The sequence below is a fragment of the Podarcis liolepis genome (assembly GCF_965112155.1).
Source record: "Podarcis liolepis genome assembly, chromosome: 8".
Lineage (NCBI taxonomy): Eukaryota > Metazoa > Chordata > Lepidosauria > Squamata > Lacertidae > Podarcis > Podarcis liolepis.
This window is the reverse complement of record NC_139560.1, coordinates 77,771,777-77,781,175: the sequence shown is the minus strand read 5'-3', so window position 1 is coordinate 77,781,175 and position 9,399 is coordinate 77,771,777. Positions and strand designations below refer to the sequence as shown.

Genomic DNA, 9,399 nt, shown 5'->3' with positions numbered 1-9,399 from the left:
TTGCAGTCCATGGGACTCTCAAGAGTCTCCTCCAGCACCAGAATTCAAAAGCATCAATTCTTCGGCGATCAGCCTTCTCACTTCCATACATCACTACTGGGAAAACCATGGCTTTAACTATACGGACCTTTGTTGGCAAGGCGATGTCTCTACTTTTTAAGATGCTGTCTAGGTTTGTCATTGTCAAGAGGCACTACTCCTTCCCTAACTTCCCACTAGACAGAGAGTGATCTCTTCATGGCAAAAAAGGAGGTGCATGCAAATCTTCCATCCTTTGTAGCACTTGTATTGTCTGCATTTGGGCCAAGGAGAAACAGAACTCTGTTAGCCCTACAGTGAGTAGGTTCTGGCCCCGCACTTGGAAAGACTTGGCCCATTGGTGAATGTTGACATTTCCCACCACATCTAAATATTTAAACAAACCCTGTGAGAAATGTTAGAAGAGCCTGTCATTTACCCGAAAATTTTAAAGCCAACTTAGTGGCTTCCATGATGGCTGTCCAAATGAAACCCACATCACTATCATGTACAAGCAGAAGGCAATGTGTCAATGGCAACGTTCATGGCTAGGATTTCTTGACATTTGCCACTGAGGTTCATGTCAACATCTACCAAGTTTCTGACACCAAACGCTAAAATATAAACGATACTTTTTCTCTCCCTGTTATTGCAGGGCACAAACGAACCTGCTTTAATAGTGAGTTATTGACCCAATAAATGCTACACAGGGAGGAAAAAAATATATCCTAGCATGCAACACAGATGTGCACTACTACAGCGGCCCCAATGGGTGCATACAGATGATATTTTACCACGTGGTAAAGTATTGTAATTGCATGATTAAGAGGTAACATGCATTTTGAGTGTCCCACCTCACAAGGTTTAAGGAGAACCTGGCACTTGAAGAAGGGCAATAGCCCAACAAAACTAGGGTTCTAAATCACATGTGTAGCCAAGATCCCCGCTCCAGTTCTCCTGCCTCCAATGTGTGGGTGGCAGCTGACAGGGCCTGCAGAGCACACCTGACTAGGGCTACAGACAAGTTGCTTACCAAATGATTACTTGTGCATTGTAGAAAGTTTATCCTGATGAATGTGGCCACCCTAGAGCTTATTGCAGTGAATCAATAGGCGAGGTTCACGTGGTCAAATGTTTCACCACAGGTAAATAAACTTACCTCTGGACGTGTAAAACTGTAGCCTTGTTCCCTTAGTGCCCCCCTTACAATGCCAATTGCATGAGTGGGGAAAAGCAGGGGGTGTGGGGTGATGGACACACATTGGCCTCTACCAGACGGCCCACCCCTGAAGCCCTCTATGCATTTGGCCAAACCTCCATCTCCTCCTCCTCCTCCTCGACTTTTATTGCGCTAGCCATAGGCCATGACATCATTCAGAAAAATAACAAAAGGAAAAACAGCAATAACCATAAAGATCATCAGGCACCACACATACAATATAAACCACGGTCACAGCTACTAAGATTGTTTGTTGCATAAAATAGAATGGCAGAAGATTCTCTAGTAAAATGTGCCAAATTAAATATCTGAATCCCCTTTGCAGTTGACCGCTATTTTATCTAGTTCTTTCCTCCTGATCTTCTTAGCTGCCAATGCATAGAGTGCTACTTTATAAGTTACAAAGTCATTTGGGCCAAACCTTTGCAGCAGAGGGAGAGTCTCTTATACTTGTGTAGGTTCCCTACATGATCTGATATAGCAGGATTCTAAGTCACATGTACGGAAGTGAGAGCTGGACCATAAAGAAGGCTGATCGCTGAAGAATTGATGCTTTTGAATTATGGTGCTGGAGGAGACTCTTGAGAGTTCCATGGACTGCAAGAAAAAACAAACCTATCCATTCTGAAGGAAATCAGCCCTGAGTGCTCACTGGAAGGACAGATTGTGAAGCTGAGGCTCCAGTACTTTGGCCACCTCATGAGAAGAGAAGACTCCCTGGAAAAGACCCTGATGTTGGGAAAGATGGAGGGCACAAGGAGAAGGGGACGACAGAGGACGAGATGGTTGGACAGTGTTCTCCAAGCTACCAGCATGAGTTTGACCAAACTGCAGGAGGCAGTGGAAGACAGAAGTGCCTGGCGTGCTCTGGTCCATGGGGTCACCAAGAGTCGGACACGACTAAACGACTAAACAACAAACAACAACAAAGTCACACAGGGAGCCTCTTTGTGTTCAGCAGACGTCCCACGGCAGAAGGTCAGACTGAAATTGTGGAAGACTCCAGGGCTGGGCTGTGATAGGAACTGCATGAAAAGGAACATGTGGAGAAGGCTTCTAATATAAGGCTCCCCCTCACCCAACACGCTTGCCCTCTATGTACAGTAACTTGTGTCTCTCTCTCAGTGTGGTTTAGTGGTTAAGAGCGGTAGTCTCGTAATCTGGGTAACCGGGTTCGCGTCTCCGCTCCTCCACATGCAGCTGCTGGGTGACCTTGGGCCAGTCACACTTCTCTGAAGTCTGTCAGCCCCACTCACCTCACAGAGTGTTTGTTGTGGGGGAGGAAGGGAAAGGAGATTGTTAGCCGCTTTGAGACTCCTGAAGGGGAGTGAAAGGCGGGATATCAAATCCAAACTCTTCTCTCTCTGTGTGTGTGGAGCAGCAGCAGCAGCAGCAGCAGCATTAAATCATTTGAACCCTTGGCTGAATTTGGGAAGGGGCTATATTACAATAAAATGGAATCTGCGTTCTGAAAAGGCAAGAATGAGGCCTGAATCTTTGTGGGCAGATGGACAGTTTGCATCTTCAAGTTATTATAACCATGCACTGAGAAGAACACTTAGCATTTCTACAGTGCTTCAACATGATTATCCCAGGAAACAATATCCCCTAGCCTGGTGACCGCCAGTGTGACCAATAGTCAGAGACGATGGAAGCTGTATTCCAAGACATCTAGAGAGCACCAGGTTGGGGAAGCCTGCAGTAAGCTGCCATCACCCTGTAATCTTCAAAGGCTGTTTCACATTTTGGGATATTTTAGGCGTGCAATTAATAATACTAATACTAATACTAATACTAATACTAATACTAATACTAATACTAATACTAATACTAATACTAATAGTGTTCTTAGAAATGGAAAGCACAACTGAGGCAAACCAAAGTTTGCAGATGTATACCTTAGGTGTATTTCTAGCAGAGAGACAGGAATAGCAGCATTCCCGTTAATTGTACAAACCATGGTTTGCTGTCACATAATGCGCAAATTAATCCTTAAACTCAAAAGTGACTGTCTGGGATAAGAATTACACGGAACTGGGCACTCCGGACTTGTGATTCATCCGTTTGGGTGGACTAACGTGGCTTGCAAGGGATGAAGAAGGGGCGTCTATGCGTTTCATAAGGGCATGTGCGCACACTTAAAAAGAAATATCGAAAACAACGCTCAAGGGCCAACCACGTGCAGAAGCAGCCTCTCTTTTCCCCGGGTCTCTCCCACAACGACATGCAATTAGTAGCAAAATCCAACAGGTGGCACAAAAGTATTTGAATTTTATATTGATCCATCCGGACCCGTCTCTCCCTCCCGCTCCGTTTAGAGCTCTCCAGTTGTCAGCGGCGCTCCAGAGGCGACAGAAGGCAGGGCGAGGCTGGGATCCGGCGCGGAGACTTCCCCTGCCTCCCCCGCTTGCTCCCATTCCCAAAAGCTCGGACTCAAAGCGCAGGATTTCGGCTTCTCAGCCGGAGACACCCCCCCCCCCATTTCCCACCTGAGCTCGACTGCCCTGCCAGCTCTTTAAGGCGCAGCGGGGATGGGAGCCACCGGCGCGCAATGAAGGCGCGGTGGCCAGAGGAGGGCGAAAGCGGGAGCCCCCCGGTAGGCTTTGTTCTAAGGCGGGGAGGCGGGGAAGGAAACGTCCGTTTGCAAGCGGCTTTCTCCAAAGCGAGGACGGCGGAGCTTCAAGGGAAGCGAGCGGGCGAGCAGGGCGAGCGCCCTCCTCGGGCGGCTTGGTGGATGTCACGCCAGGGAACGCGCCTGCTTGGCCAAGCTCGCCGCTTCGCCAGGGTTGTTGTTTGGCGCCGGAGGGACTCCCCCTGGAGCTGAATGGAGGTGAACGTGCAGCAAAAGCTGCAGGACTTTGAGGGGTAGTTGCTCTATGCTGGGGAAATGCGCCTCTTCTCTCGAGCTTGCAAGGAAAGGGAGCTTTTTCCAAGCTCCCTCCCAAGCCGCTTTTGAGTGGGGCTGCGGGAGAAGTTGCAAGAGCGCTCCCCGGAGTCGTGCGCCTTTCGAGGAGGAGGCCCTCTGCCCCACCCCGTTCAGTAGGGACCAGCAACCGCCCAGCCTGTCTTGCACAGGGTAAAAAGCCTGTGGAGGAGACAGGTGGGCGCAATAACACAGGGATGGGGAAATCTGTGGCCCTCTCCAGACGCTGGACAGCGGCAGACCTTCTCAAATGTTAGAGGTGCCCTGTGGGGTGCCAAAGTTTGGCGCCCCTCCGCCTCTCACGCTCCATGCTAAATCATAGTAGCAGCTCCCCCCTGACAGCACCCCTGAGACTCCGCACCAAGTGTGACCGAACCAGTTTGTTGTTTAGTCGTTTAGTTGTGTCCGACTCTTCGTGACCCCATGGACCAGAGCATGCCAGGCACTCCTGTCTTCCACTGCCTCCCGCAGTTTGGTCAAACTCATGCTGGTAGCTTCAAGAACACTGTCCAACATCAGGGTCTTTTCCCGGGAGTCTTCTCTTCTCATGAGGTGGCCAAAGTATTGGAGCCTCAGTTTCAGGGTCTGTCCTTCCAGTGAGCACTCAGGGCTGAGTTCCTTCAGAATGGAGAGGTTTGATCTTCTTGCACTCCATGGGACTCTCAAGAGTCTCCTCCAGCACCACAATTCAAAAGCATCAATTCTTCGGCGATCAGCCTTCTTTATGGTCCAGCTCTCACTTCCACCGAACTAATTGTACACCCCTAAATCCGCCACTGTGTTGGACTCCACCTGTTGCCAAATAGTCAGGCAAGCTGCAATCCACTTCTTCGGCCTGGGCGAAGCCGAAAAGGATTCGTCGAAGCCTGGGAAAACCCTTCACGTCCAGCACAACTGCCAGATCAAGGGGAGGTGGTGTTGTCTTCCTGCAACAGTGCCTGACCTGGTGGTATGTGTCAGTAAAGCCTCTCCTCCTAACAGAGGGGAGGAGTTGTGAGTGGGAGCCAGTTCCTGCGGCCGTAGCGGGGTGTATTCAGCTCCCTGCGTCAATTATACCAGCTGCCGCACCGCACCTGTCAGCCAGCCAATAGGGTGGGGTTTAGTCGCATTCAAGTGGCCGTGGCAGCTCTGTGGCCTCATTCATCAGGTTCAGCGAAGTGGCTCTATTTCAGGCTGATGGCGTTCATTTGTCCGATCATGAAAATAATGTATGGTTGGCCGATATCATCAGAAGCATTAGGGATTTGTTGCAGCTGTGGGGGTATTTGGCAGCGAGCCTCTTTTGGCTCAGGTGGCGGTTAGGCATTGGAATATGTGTCGTGTGTTGGAGGGCAGGTTGTGGCCATCACCTACCCCTCCCCTTGCCGGGTATTCCGTTAAAGGAATCCGGCGGTCGTGGATCCTGTCCGATGCCCTCCTGGTGGCTAGGGCCGTGGCACGACCCCCGGTGACATCAGGGGAAGCTTCCAGTTGTATTTGCATCAACGAGCTCCTCCCACTGGTTGTTATCCTTCAAAGGACTCCTGTTGAGTGGGGTGGAGTCATGTATAGATTGTTTGATCCAATGCCTAAGCCAGTACCCCTCACATGCTGTAACCAATAAAGTTGTGGCCTTCTTTAGCCCATAAACATAAAATACATGTGTCCTTGTGTCTTATTTATCTCTAAGTGGGTCCTCGACTCATAACTATGAACGGTTTTTCAAAGTTTTCTTCTCTTCCTCCATGGCCTCCTTATTTTTATTCAACAGCCTCCACCTCCAAATTGCAGCAGAGACTACTACTGCCCCCCTGGATCCTTCCAGCGCCCCGTGGGGAGCCAAGTATCACCTATTTTGGGAAACACTGACCTAGAGGGATGTTGTCATGAGTCCCTGTTGTTACAAAGGCCTGACTGGCTTCAACTAGAAGTTGGGCATTTGACTTTCAATAGAGAACGGCAATTTTGTGGCATTCATCTCACGGATTATTGACCCGTACACCACTAAACCGCTGCCCCTGGTAAAATCACTTCAGTCTCAGTCAGCTTCTAAATTAATAAAGACGAGTGTATTTTATTTCAGACACAAACAAAACTTTTACGGCTTTCCAAACGTTGCTGCTCTTTACTTTCTTAGTTTTATTTTCCTCTCTCTATCTCTTCTACCTCCCCACACTCCAGAACCCACTGCCCTAACTGTCTCTCTATTACCAACTGCCTTTCCCAACCAGCCAACCTACTAAATCGAACCAACTACTCACCCACAACTCCCAACGAACTGGTCTCATGCCAGGCACCTTCTCTATTGACTTTCAGGCATCTCTTGGGCTGAGTACCCACTCCTGTTTACTCTGCGTGCTTCCTGGTTGAGGAAGTGGTGCACACATGCTAACCGCAACCCATACCTATCCTGCTCTTCCTTAAGAAAGACTGCATTTTGATGGGTTCCTCTCCCACCAGCCAGCTTCAATCCGAATTGAGAAAAAGTACAACCTAGCTGCAATGTTTAGATGGCACTGATATTTTACATGAGCTGGTGGTATATAAATATTTCCATAAATAAAAAGAGGATGCGAAGTGTATCCCACAATAGCAAAGATAAGGTAAAGGTAAAGGGACCCCTGACCATTAGGTCCAGTCATGACCGACTGTGGGGTTGCGGCGCTCATCTCGCTTTATTGGCCGAGGAAGCCGGCGTACAGCTTCCGGCTCATGTGGCCAGCATGACTAAGCCGCTTCTGGTGAACCAGAGCAGCGCACGGAAACGCCGTTTATCTTCCCGCCGGAGCGGTACCTATTTATTTACTTGCACTTTGACGTGCTTTTGAACTGCTAGGTTGGCAGGAGCAGGGACCGAGCAATGGGAGCTAACCCCCTCGCGGAGATTCGAACCGCCAACCTTCTGATCGGCAAGTCCTAGGCTCTGTGGTTTAACCCACAGCGCCACCCGCGTCCCTCAATACCAAAGATACTTCTGCACTATCCAGAAAGCTGAATTTTTGTACCATTTCTAGAATAAACAGGAATGAAAGCTTTTTTTAAAAAAGTACTTAAAATTCAAAACTGAAGATACAAAATTTGCTTCATGATGGTGGGAAGAATTTCATCACAGTACAGTCATAGCTATGTAGGGTTGTGAGAATCTCTGTTGCCCCTTCAGACATTTGAACAGAGCTGGGAGTGGAACAGCATTCAATAATATCCACCAGTGCTTGTAGAATGAAAACTGAATTTACTTCTCAGTTATCTATCTATCTATCTATCTATCTATCTATCTATCTATCTATCATCTATCCTACTGTGTTGGTGAACCATCTGGGTACAAGACACTTTACATGTTTGACAGGTCCCTGCCCCAAGAGGCTTGCCATCTAAAAATTGACAGAAAGGGTAACTACAGTGAAAGAGGAGGGAAATGAAAGCAGTGGGGCAAACAGTGAAATAATATGCTATTATTTCATTTATACATGTACTTTGGTTTAGCTTCTAGGGACGCGGGTGGCGCTGCGGGTTAAACCACAGAGCCTAGGGCTTTCTGATCAGAAGGTCGGCGGTTCGAATCCCCACGACGGGGTGAACTCCCGTTGCTCGGTCCCTACTCCTGCCCACCTAGCAGTTTGAAAGCACGCCAGTGCAAGTAGATAAATAGGTACCGCTCCAGCGGGAAGGTAAATGGCATTTCCGTGCGCAGCTCTGGTTTGCCAGAAGTGGTTTAGTCATGCTGGCCACATGACCCGGGAGCTGTATGCCGGCTCCCTTGGCCAATAAAGCGAGATGAGCGCCGCAACCCCAGAGTCGGTCACGACTGGACCTAATGGTCAGGGGTCCCTTTACCCTTTACCTTGGTTTAGCTTCAGCAAGGTGTTGGGACTATCGGGATATTCCAGAGGCTGACTGGGTCTTACTTCTTCACCATGTTTGCTCACTTACTAACATAACAAAATTGCTTATGTAGATAAAAACCAATGAAACACACCAAAGACTAATGGATCCCTAGACCATTTTGAAAATGGGGTTATTTCTTTCCCCTCACTTGAATCTCAAAGCATGAAGTCTACCTTAAAATGCTAGACAGCAAACCAAAGGACATATGAGGGGTGTGTTTGTGTTTGTGTGTGTTTGTGTTTTTTGTTTGCTATGGGGCTTTTTCCTTTCAGTCTTTGGGGGATTTTGTACTGCCCCTTAGGAAAGTAAGTTTGAAAGCAGCATGAACTGGCCCTGTGACTAATGGAGGGAGTATTCATAACATTGTGTCAAAGAAAGGCTCTCCGTAGCAGCACACATACTAATTTATGGGCTCCGTATCTTTAACATTCTGTAATTAAACCTGATTATAATTAAAGTAATCATAGGCACGTTTCTTAATAAAACCCCAAATTCTAGACTACAATTAGCAAGTGCTCCTAACAAGGGTACAGTGCACTCAGTTTGATTTACAGCAAATGAATTGGTGTTTCGCAATGTGTCAAATTAGCCGTAACAAAGATGAACTTGATTTAAAATGAAAAAAGGTGCAAATAATAGTTACACCGAGTGATGCTCTGCTTGTCTGCTGGGGGAAAATGATGGTAAAGAAAGACTTTTCTCTCACCTGCATCAAAACTGCACAGGGATGGATACAACTTTGCAGCTTTTTCAGGCAAGAGGAAGGTGTGATATAAAGTCATTTCTGATCACTGCTTGATCTGGCTCACAGTGGCTATGTCAGATTATGAACTTGGACAATATTTTGGATATCATTTCCAATGAAAAGGATCCTCACTGGTAACTCTTCATAGGAAATGATTATTCTTTGGAGCCTGGAAGACCCAGCATAAAATTCAGTTATGCTCGAGTCATGGTTACAGACTTCCCAAAGGCATCTGGTTAGACACTATGAGAACAGAATATTGTATTAAATCGGCCTCTGACACAGCAGGACCCTTCTTATGGCCTGAAATTGTGAACATTGCTTTGTAAATTAGGAGTTGTGAATTCTTATTCCATTCTTGGCATATAGAGCCTGTAGTTAATATTTGAAAGAGGTAATGAAGTATATAGTACATAAAGGATTGAATATGTACCAGGAACTCCCCAGTTCAAAACACATCTGAGTATTGCCTTGGTGAATCAGACTAAGGATTCATCCATCGAGAAGTTCTCAAACTTTTTTTCTTCTGGGCCACACTTTCAGAATAAAAATTTGCATTTGGTTAATTAAGAAGAATTAAGTAAAATATTAATAGGGTAAAAGTTGGAGACAAGAACTTGCTGAGTTAAC

General features: G+C 47.3%; 1 long non-coding RNA gene across 1 annotated transcript; it reads right to left on the bottom strand.

Annotated features, from left to right (window-relative positions):
* Nucleotides 1-668: 668 nt before the first annotated feature.
* LOC310714504 lies at nt 669-3,848 on the bottom strand. Its single transcript, XR_014529847.1, has 3 exons — nt 3,727-3,848; nt 2,165-2,262; nt 669-1,725 (listed from the first exon to the last, which is right to left on the bottom strand). It is a non-coding gene; the product is annotated as an uncharacterized lncRNA (long non-coding RNA).
* Between the last annotated feature and the right edge of the window lie 5,551 nt (nt 3,849-9,399).